The 12,422-nt window shown below is 32.7% G+C and overlaps 1 protein-coding gene across 7 annotated transcripts in view; it reads left to right on the forward strand.

The window, feature by feature from the left end:
* The window catches only part of LOC115216514 (probable G-protein coupled receptor CG31760), an 895,090-nt gene that overhangs the window by 163,875 nt on the left and 718,793 nt on the right, over positions 1-12,422 (forward strand). For 6 of the 7 annotated variants that reach the window (XM_036506718.1, XM_036506717.1, XM_036506716.1 and 3 more), the window contains one exon: positions 10,368-10,424. The gene's annotated coding sequence lies outside the window, so the exon portion shown is untranslated. Of the gene's footprint in view, positions 1-4; positions 24-10,367; positions 10,425-12,422 lie in introns of those variants that run through there. The other variant, XM_036506720.1, reaches the window with a different exon arrangement.

The raw sequence follows: 12,422 nt of genomic DNA on the forward strand, positions 1-12,422 counted from the left end.
AGAAGATGATCATGTGATGGAAGGTAAAAAAAATTCCATAAATACATTTAATGTTGATTTCACTGATACGAGAACCATTGTAAAGTATTTTGCAAATAAACTGACGTTAGAGACTTTCTTAAATTTTCGGCTATTTACGTATATATGTGCTTTTATTAGCAAGGTGTATCTCAGTTTCTATGTTTGAACGAATATGGTCGTGTGTGTGTGTGTGTGTGTGTGTGTGTGTGTGTGTGTGTGCGTGCGTATTTAATTTTCTTTCAAAACACATAGATAGCGTAGAAGTGCTGAGGTCGAACCTGAGGCGTTAGATAATTATAAAGAATACAATAGAAAAAGTTCAAATCAAGCAGACAGTGATTAACACATACACATACAGTTTTACTTGAGTTATAATAAGAATTGCCCAAGCTGAAACACATATTCATATATCAAAACTATATAAATATATAAATATAAAAAATATATGAATACTAAAAATATACATATATAAACATAATAATAATGGAATATAGATAAAAATAATAATAGAATATAGATAAAAACCGTATTTAAAAATTAAAATATCGTGTAGAGAAAGTAATAGGTATTAAAATAGTTATAGGTTATATGTTAAAAGAAAATACAGTATTCTAACGATCGTTTCTGGAGATCGTTCGTCCAAATTAAAGATGAATCTTAAGGGTCATTGTCAGAGAATGCCCCTTCATCACGGAAAAATAATGTGTGCATCTTCCTTCTTTTATATTATATCAAATAAATTATATAATAATTGACATGACCCTCATCACTTCACACATAGAATAAGATAAACATGAAACTCATAGTTCCAACACTCTTCTCTTTTTGTTAAGTTCCTATTACTATTTCTCTGCACCGATGAGTACTATGATAATTTGCAAATTTAAAAATGAATTTCTATCTATGTACGAAACAATTGCATGCATGAATAAACTCTATACATCTTTTTAACATCTTATCTCCTCCATTTTTGACAAATATTATTTGATTTGTTGAACGTCATTGCATAAATTAATCAGACACTTAATATTATATATATATATATGTATATATATATATATATAGTTATATATATATATAAACTGTATGTATATATACACGCACATACGCTCACACACAGGTGTGTGTATATCTGTATGCATGTGTGTGTGTCTGTATGTATGTGTGTGTGTGTGTATCTGTGTGTGTACGCACCGTTGCATTCACCATGTACCTAATTGAAAGAGTTCCGTGGGTGGTTGCTATTGATCACATTACTTCACGTATCAATGACTAACATCAGAAAGTCTAAATTGAATGCTGAAATGATATTTCCTGACTAAGTTCCATCTTCAATATTTCTAGTCGCGTGCGAATGATTATATGGAACACGATGACGTATAAGCTGTCTAACGTCACTTCTCGAAAGTCGATTATTTGGGTATTTAGTAAACTTATATAGAATTTTAAATAGTTATCGACTAAATACATGTAAGAAGTGCATGTTTAAAGTAGGAAAGATTGATTTTCGTTCATCACGAAGATGATTAAAAATATAAATGAGATAATATTATAATATAGTGTAATTTCAACTCTCTCGGCTGCATATTCATCAACAGTAGTATTTACGATTTCAGTAACTTTTGGCTATTCTTAAACACCTACGAGAGGAGGGAGGGGGAGGAGGAGGGGTTATGCAAATAAGAAACTTTGTTGTTGCATTTCGTTTTTGCGTTGATGTGAATTCGTATGTTGAAATAAATCATGTTGTGTGTTGGGAGGACCTTTATTTCAATAATAATAATACACACAGTGGTTTAATATCACTTCTTTATTGATACTATATTGATTCGCAAACAGCCAAACAACCGATTGATTGTTTCCCCAGTGTATTAAGCAAATGATCGATTTCTAAGTTGGTTAGACTATTAACTAACTGACTAATAATAAATGATATTGTACCAGTGCGTGTGTTGCTTTTATTATTGACCTAACAACTCTCGCAAACACAAAAAAAACCTGTTTTGACATATTGTCTTTTTGAATATTTAACTATTTCATTGTGTGAAGGCATCAAAACCTTTGATTGAATCAAAATTATAATTATTTTAGGCATGATACAGTAGCTTTAGTTGCAAGTGTAGTATGTGTGTGTGTGTGTGTGTGTGTGTGTGTGGTGTGTGTGTGTGTGTATGTGTGTGTGTGTGTGAGTGTGTGTGTGTGTGCGTGTTGAGAGAGAGAGAAAGAGAAAGATGACAGAGAGGAGGAGAGAAAGAATGAAAAACAAAGGAAGAGAGAAAGAGTGAGAAAGAGAGCGGAAGTGAGGAGACAATTTAATTAAAGTAACAGATCTAATTCATATCTCAGGACCAGCGGAAGATATGCACAAAGCAAAAAACTGTATCGATTTTTTTTTACTCGTTTTTGACCAAAGCTATTTCAAAGGCACATTCGTGACAGGGAAATTTTTACTCCGAGCATTTTGGCGACAAATAAAAGACTTATAGTTATTTATTACTGTCGTTTCTATCTGAATTTCAAAGACGTTCACCAGTTTCTTATACTGATTTATTATCGATTCTGGAGCATATGAATTAAAGATACCATCACTTGCATGTGATTTAGGCACACTAAACATCGTTAACTACATATGCTTGCATATTTGCATGATGCTACATTCAATAGCATCAACTGCAGTATTTGATCGGTATTCATCGAATAACTTCGAAAGGTCAAGCACGGCCTTCTCTGGATTTAGCACAAAATGCAAATATTTGAAACAAATCAGTCGATATATTTTGCACTACAGTTCAATATATTCTAGAGACGCTCCTGTAAACATGCGAGTGAATTGCATGAACAGTATTACTTTGCACTAAATACCTCACAGTATTGAGTGTCAACTGTCTACGGTCTTTATTCGAACGCGGCTACTGTAAACGATTATTGCTTTTCATTAATATTAGATTCATGTCAATACTCTATGCCTGGGTCGAATTTTCGGCTCAAGCTCATGAGAGTGTTATATATCTCTTTTAATCAAGCGATCAGATCATAAATGTTCCGCTGGATAAATAATGATGGGAGCCTGCTCACCGAAATATTTCTCACCACAACTTTTCTCCTCTCTAACGATTTCTCTTTTTTTCATATCCATTTGGCGATTTCTTCCAGGCGTTACCCATCGAACTAGCGTTTGGCCGAAAGGCTTTCTTTATAGTCTTTGTCTATCGTTTCAAATTACATTCGTTTACTTTTCTACGTCCAACCTGTATTGTCTTGTTTGCTCGAGCCCTAATTCTATGTAGACCTTGCGGGTGCCGCCGCTATACGAAGTTCTCCGTCTTATCGTTAAAGGCACGAAACCGTGTCTTAATATTTTTCATCACCCCGTTAACTTGATGAAGTATTACGGTCCTTCTGTGTCTATCCAACTTATTTTTGTAGTATTTAATACATTTCTAACATATATATATATATATATTATATATTATATATGTATGCATGATGTATGTATTAGTATGTATTTATATATATATATATATATTATATTATCTATATATAATATATATATAATATCTATGCATTAACACAAAAGCAAAATAAATATAGATTTATAAATATCTGCACAATATTTCAGTATGTGTCTATTTGTATGTGTATATATCTGTGTGGATGTATGTAATAGAAGTGTATACTCATATATGTATATATGTGAGTGTATATAAAGACTAAACAAATGTATACATTATACATATCTATATATGTATGTATGTACATATTATGATATAGATATATATATATATATATACATACATTCATACATGCATACATACATAGATGCATACATACAAATGTATACATACATACATACATATACATACGTACATAAATCTATATTAGACATATACAATCAGTATATACAAATTTCTGAAAATGAGAATGAAAATAGGTTCGGAGGTTAAGAAACAGACTCATATCTATAGCATGATAAAATTTTACTGCTGACTTTGCCTGTAGAAACTTTAAGTAATAGAGAGAATGTTGTTTATGGCAAGATTACAACTCTGTTCTTATCTTGAATTCTTCAGGAGCTGGATCGATTCATTCGAAGTCAATTGAGTCATTGCTGAAATCATTTTCTTTTTATTATTTTGCAGCCTGAAGGTTTAAACAGACAGATGCATACACAGGCGCATATATATATATATAATATATATATATATATATATATTATATGTATATATGTATGTATGTATTTATATATATATATATATATATATAGATATATATAATATATATATATATATATATATATATATATATATATTATATATATACATATATATGTATGTATGTAAGTATGTATGTATGTATGTATGTATATATATATAGCATTAACACAAAAGCAAATATAAATATAGATTTATAAATATCTGCACAATATTTCAGTATGTGTCTATTTGTATGTGTATATATCTGTGTGGATGTATGTAATAGAAGTGTATCTCATATATGTATATATGTGAGTGTATATAAAGACATAAACAAATGTATACATTATACATATATATATATGTATGTATGTACATATGTATATATATATATATATATATATATATATATACATACATTCATACATGCATACATACATAGATGCATACATACAAATGTACATACATACATACATATATACATACGTACATAAATCTATATAGACATATACAATTCAGTATATACATAATTTTCTGAAACATGAGAATGAAAATAGGTTCGGAGGTTAAGAAACAGACTCATATCTATAGCATGATAAAATTTTACTGCTGACTTTGCCTGTAGAACCTTTAAGTAATAGAGAGAATGTTTTATGTGCAAGATTACAACTCTGTTCTTATCTTGAATTCTTCAGGAGCTGGATCGATTCATTCGAAGTCAATTGAGTCATTGCTGAAATCATTTTCTTTTTATTATTTTGCAGTCTGAAGGTTTAAACAGACAGATGCATAACAGGCGCATATATATATGTATGTATTATGTATGTATGTTGTAGTATGTATGTATGTATGTATGTATGTATATATATATATATATATATATATATATATATATATATATATATATATATATATATATATGATGTATGTAAGTATATACGTATGTATGTATGCATGGATATATGTATGTATGTAAGTATATACGTATGTATGTATGCATGGATATATGTATGTGTAAGCTTGTGCTTGTGTGTACGAATGTGTGTACTGGTGCGTGTATACAAACACATGTATATTTGTGTATATGTATATAGACACACACATACATACAAATACACACATATCTAAAACATGAGATGACAGCACTAATTTGCTATGTGTATAAATACTAACTTGGTACCAGTTCAAATATACTTGAGGCATATTCAAACCCGTTAGAAAGACATTTACTGTTTTATCATGGAAGAAATTTTCGCTGTACAAAGATAGGCTAAAATACTTCGATGCTGCCCACTACTCACCTAACCAAAGTATGATATGCATACATATTTTTGATAACTCTGTTAACTTTGATAGGTTTCGGCCAGTATAAACCCAGGTCATGTCTAACTCAATAGCACCACCTGGTGAAGTCTTTTAGTCATACATGGGTCGCCATAGCCCACTCTAACAAAGAGTCATTATTGTTGGAGATATATCCGGGTGTAGGCGGTTGGTCCGAGGTTCTTTTAAGAAATTTGTCCAGTAAATATTTGAATTTTAAGGGGTCCCTATCCGTTTTCACGTATTTTGTTATGGTATTAAAGAGAGCTGGACCGGTTGAGGTAAAGTAATTGTGGCGTAATGTTGTTATGTGTCCCGAGTTCGATTTTTGTAGCGGGACGGATAGCACGGGGGCCAAGTCTTGGATGTATTTTTAAATTGATGCGAACATCATTTGTGCAATATTGATGAAATATTTTCCACATAATACAAATGATGTAGCACTCCCGGCGGTGTTGCTATGGACCTCTGGAGTGCCTCTACTTTCATAATGAGTTGTTTCGTATGGGTGGACCACAGTAGGCAACAGTACTCAAAGTAGGGTCGGGAAAAAGTAGAGCAGAGAAGGATGATTGTGCAGGCATCTCTAGACCGGAAAGTTCTCAGAATCCAGGAGTACATCTTGCGGGCCAGGTCAACCTTCCTGTTTACGTGGGAATTCCAACTTAGATTGTTATCAACAATCACTCCTAGATCTCTGGTATTGTTGGATGAATATAGGGAGTTGCCCGAGGGAAGAGCATCTGTTAATTTCAGAGTTTCCTCCTTCCGAAAGTGGATCAAATCAAACTTATCTTCATTTAAAAGCAGAATGTTTATTTTCTTCTGCCAATTGGACGATAACAAGCAGATCTGACTGAAGGCATGTTCGGTCTCTCATGCCGTTTATGGCTTTCTGGAATTTGGAATCATCTGCGAAGATTTTCAATGTAGAATGTTTGATGACATCTGCTTTGTCGTTGATGTAAATAATGAAGAAGAGTGGGCCCGACACTGCACCTTGTGGGACAACACTACTGGCTTTCGCTGAGCTGGATCGTATTCCCTGAAACACAACATATTGGTTTCTATTCATGAGGAAACACTTTACCTACTGTAGAAGCTTTCTATTGACCCCAACGTTGGACAATTTCTTCAGCAGGATCTTGGGGTCCGAGTGATTTTTTCACTTTAGTCACAGAGACCAGAAAGGGAGCGGTGTGAACTGATTCAGTTTGTGGGCACCTATCTTATTACAGTGAGAAACACAATGAAAGGTTTTCTTACGTGTTCCTCTATGCCTCAAGCATATTTTAACTGGTAACAAGTTTATATTTATATATACGCGTACTCATTTGTAGGTAGTGGGTAGCGATTTTCTTCACTACTTCAAGGAGTGACGACCCAAATTGACACGAGTTCCGGGCTCACCTGGAATAACCAGACATGATTATTTTATGCGCAACTCCATTGTCTCCTGAGACAAAAGAATGCCAACAACAACAGCTCAATATGTGCACATATACATGTATGAAAATGTATATACATACAAGCAGAGAGACCCAAATATACATATATATTGGGGTGTATGTACGTACGTATGTATGTATATGTAATATATAATATTATATAATATATATATATATATATATATATATATTATATTATATATATGTATATTATATATGTATAATATATATATGTATATATATATATATATATATGTAACTATATATAATGTATATACTATATATGTATATATATATATATAATTATGTATATATATATATATCTATGTAATATATATCTATATATATGTTATATATATTATATAACTTAAACGCATATACAAGCACCACATACACACACATGCATGTGAGAAAGAGAAAGGTAGATACATCATACATACATACATACATACATATATACATACGTATATATAATGATAATATACCATCTGTATCAAATACTTGAAAGCAAATAACTATGCCGTATAACTATGCCTTATATCTATGCAATATCACTATAACTATATGCCTTATAACTAGTTGATATCACTACAACTATACCTGTAACATTCTATAGAGAGAAAGCAAGTGCTGGTAATATTTCACATTACACACAGACATAGATTATATGTAGAAGGAGTTTCGACGCTTCTGTCCAACAATACATATGTATAAGTATACTCTAGGGCGGTTCTGTTCACTTATTCTAGGCTATCTTGAACTTCTAAAAGTAATATATAATTATACATAATTTAGAATATCGTAATTTCACACACACACACACTCACACACACACACACACACACATATATATATGTAGAGAGAGAGATATATCCATATATTATAATATTCATACATGTAGGTATATATGCAAAGAGGTATATCTATATATATTATATAATATATATTTTTATATATATATATATATATATATATATATTAATATATATATTATATATAGATATTACTTCGTTGATACTTGTGATAGGTTTCGGCCATTATTGGCCCAGGCCACGTCTAACTTAATAGCACCACCTGGTGAAGTCTTTCAAGTCAGAATTTGGGCACTATGGCCCACTCAAGTAGAGAGTTATTGTTTACAGAGACATATCCGGGTGTAGGGGGTTTATCCGGGATTTCTTGAAGGAATCTGTCCAAAGACTTCTTGAACCCTATAGGGTCAGTTTCTGTTTTAATGTGTTTTGGGTGTAATGTTAAAGAGAGCGGGGCCAATTGAGGTGAAATAATGTGCCGTATTGTTGTTATGAGATGAGAGTGCGATTTTTGTTTGGGCGGATGGCACGGGGCCCAAGCCTTGGATGTACCTTAAAGGTGATGCCAACATCATTTGGGCAATGCTGATGGAATATTTTCCACATCATGCAGATGATGTAGCGCTCACGACGACGTGGAGAGAATAGAGTTTTAGCTTTTCTAGTCGACCCCAATAGTAGAGGCCTGTCATGCCATCTATCTTTTTTGTGATTGCCCTTTGAGGTGCTTCAACTTTTATGAACCTTCTATTGTGTGGGGAGACCACAGTGGACAACAGTATTCAATGTGGGGTCGGGCAAAAGTGGAGAAGAGAAGGATAATGGTGTGGATATCTCTCGACTGAAAGTTCTGAGATCCAGGAACACATTCTGCGGGCCATGTCAACTTTGGTGTTTATATGAGTGGCCCAGCTTATGTTGTTGTCCACAATTACTCCCAAGTCTCTGATGTGTTTGGACGCCGCGAGAGTTTCCCTGAAGGAAGGAGTATGGGAGTTTCAGGGCATCCTCTTTTCCAAAGTGGATTAGCTCAAATTTATCCTCGTTCAGCAGCATATTGTTTTTTTCTGCCCATTGGATAACAGCCAGTAGATCTGATTGAAGGCATGTCCGGTCACTCGCCTCATTTATGACCTTCTGTAGCTTGGAGTCATCTGCAAAGATTTTTATGTTGCTGTGCTTGATGATGTCATTTAATGTCATTAATGTAAATGATGAATAGAAAAGAAGTGGGCCCAGCACAGTGCCTTGCGGAACGCCACTACTGACTTTGGCTGGGCTTGATTTTACCCCTTCAACTACAACATGTTGAGATCTGTCTGTCAGGAAACACTTGATCCATTTCAGTAACTTTCCAGAGACAACCAATGTGGATAGTTTTTTAATAGGATCTTGTGATCGACCCTGTCGAAGGCCTTACTGAAATCAAGGTAGATGACATCGGTGTTGGAGCCCTCTCCCAAAGCTCTCAATATATATATATATATTATATATATTAATATATATATATTATATATATATATATATATATATATATATTATTATATATACATATATAATATATATATATATATATATATATATAATATATATATATATTATATATATATATATATATATATATATATATATGTGTGTGTGTGTGTGTGGTGTGTGAGTGTGTTTTAGTAATATATATATATATATTGTATAAATATATATATAATATGATACGCATCATGTTTTAATTTTGTACTTACAAAAGGTAATCAATTCATATTAACCAGTAATGTAACAGCAATTGTTTTTTCTGCATTGACAGAAATACTTACACTTAGTATTGACGGCAAGCCTGACATTTGTAGTATCAAAGTTCTAGTTATGTGTTGTTTCAGTAGAACAAAATATTTTCAACCATAATTTGCCTCTTAATCGAGTTCTGTGAAATGTCAAAATAAATTAAATGTTTCTCCATATAAATTAAGCGTAATATAAAACAGAACATGTTGAAAAATATAATCACAGTGCTCTGTATAATACTTTGATAATATGTGTAGCTTGTTCACTGGCAGATATAGCGTTACTTTCTTGTTGTTTTTTTATTTTGTTTTCTGTTAATTTCCCCCTGTGTAGATGATAAATACTTAGCAGAGTTTTCAGTTCTGTTTTACACAGACTTAACTAAATTCATAGATTTCCAGATGCCAAGTAATGTATGTGAAACTTTTTCATTCAGCAACTTTGTGAGAAAGCAAGAAGTAATTATTATTATTATTATTATTATTATTATTATTATTATTATTATTATTATTATTATTATTATTATTACTGTTATTATTATTACTGTTCTTGTTGTTGTTACCATTATTATTATCATTATTTGAATCGATCTGAGGTTACCATTAGCATTAATCTTTCAGATGCTTACATAATATACTAGTTTTGATACCCGAAAATATGACCGTGTTTTAGGAATCATTACAAATTCATGACATGAATATCGTAGAATAGCACAGATTTTTAGCCAGACGTCTTCGTGACAACACATTTTATACTCAAATGGAATTACTTTCCTTTTTTCCGCATTGCAGAAACCATTGGAAACGGAATATACCTCAGAATATCCTGCTAAGCAATCTTGTTTGCCGGTAGGTTCAATTTTTATATTGTTTTTGTTCGAACTAATCTAAGTGTAATTTTTTTTTTCTCTCTATGTGTGACATATCTATGGAGAAAATCCAATCTTCTGTATGTGGTGATTCTAGTTTGTCTAAGTTGCGAAAATTCCAGTATATTATAAGTATGAATCAATGTGCTATTTACTTGTTAGATGCAATTTGATATGGAGATTGTAGGAGTAGCACAAATGATTAGTTAAACTGTTCATGCTTCGTATAAATTGTTTTCCAATATTTATTCGGTATCTTTATCTTTGAACTCAAATCGTAACCAGTTCTCCTTACCTCTCATCCTTTCATGGGTCTACAGAATAATTGCCACCGAACATTTTCTTGATCCCCAATAAGAGGGAGGAAAGAGTGCCCAAGGTTTTTGCCGTATGTTCTAGACATGCAGTTTTGAAGCCATATAGTTATTACACTGGAATTTTTGTAACTCAGCATCTGCAAAACAAATGAGCCAAAAGTTCTGGGTTAGAAAGACTGAGAGACATGGTATTTGCACACGACAGTGATGGTGTGGAATAATATGTGAGGATTTTGAATGAGCCTACCCAATTCCGAGGAGTACAGCATCATAAAAGTTGTAGAAACATTACACCGAATCAATGAATGGAGAAAATCTATGAGTAACCTCCTGCGCTCTTATTCTGGATGAGGTCTAAAAGGACTTCATGTGCACTTTTTTGCGGATCTCGCCTCAGCTTTGTAGAGCATCAGTAACTGAGAACAGGTGAATTATCATATGGCCCTAAAGCGAAGGGTCGGTTGTTTGGATGCGGTTCTCTATAGGATCTATATTCTCTGATATAAATCCTCCGAAATACTGAGGCAAACAGCAGGATTCGTCTTAAAAGTTTTAACCTTCTGCGTTTTCTATTTGCTGCTTTCTCAGTTTTTCCGTGTTTCTTCTTGCGCTAAAATAGCTGTGCATCTATTTACTTTGAACAAAAATTCAAAATACCAAATTATGAAACACATAAACACTTTCTTACCTATAACCTAAATCTACAAACTCAAGATAACAGCCAGATGTATGAGCTGTGCATTTTGAAATTTGACATCAGAATGGACTAAAGCAGAACAAAAGGAGCCACAGGTGATAGAGAATCGCTGAAGATGTCACAGAATATGCGATGAAATATTTGGAAAGAGAACGAAAAAACGGGGAGAGAAAAGATATGTAGGGATTTATAAACACACACACAGAAACACACTCATACACACACACACGCGCGCGCACACGCACACATACACACACATACATATATGTATATTACTGTGAAATATCCGGGTGGATACATGGCAGTTCTCCGTTATGCTCCATGTTACGGCTAACCGCATCGATTAATATTTAAGGTCTATGACTAGTAGGAGTTGTCACTCAAGCTTTAAATTCCTCCGATGGATGGCTACCCCGTCCTCACTTATTTTTCAATGGTACATTTTGGTTTAAAAATTAATGCTTAAAATTCGATCCTGAAGAATGTTGTAAAATTCCGAGTCCACCTCACTGGATGTAAGAACTATCTGGAGTCTATATGAGCAATAATTATGACAATAGAAATATTGAGGCAGGTACATCCCCAAAATTTATTTCCTTTTATTTAACAATGTTGCACGTATACGTGTGTGTGTGTGTGTGTGTGTGCGTCTGTCTATATGTCTGTCTATCACTCTCTTTGTGTGTGTGCGTGTATGTGTCCACATGAGTGTGTATGTGGTATTTATATACATGTATATATATATATATATATAATATATATATATATATATATATATATGTACATTTTACATATATTGTTTACGTATGTATGTGTATGTATATATATTATGTTTCTTTTGTTGTTGCTATTCTTTTTGCTTTAGCTATTGTTGACGTTGTTTTTGTTCAGTGTTATATATTTTTTGTCTTTCTTGGGACGAGAGTCATCAGTAAACTTTTGGTGATTTTTTTTATAATTATCT

The sequence above is a fragment of the Octopus sinensis genome, linkage group LG10 (assembly GCF_006345805.1).
Source record: "Octopus sinensis linkage group LG10, ASM634580v1, whole genome shotgun sequence".
In the NCBI taxonomy this organism is placed as follows: domain Eukaryota; kingdom Metazoa; phylum Mollusca; class Cephalopoda; order Octopoda; family Octopodidae; genus Octopus; species Octopus sinensis.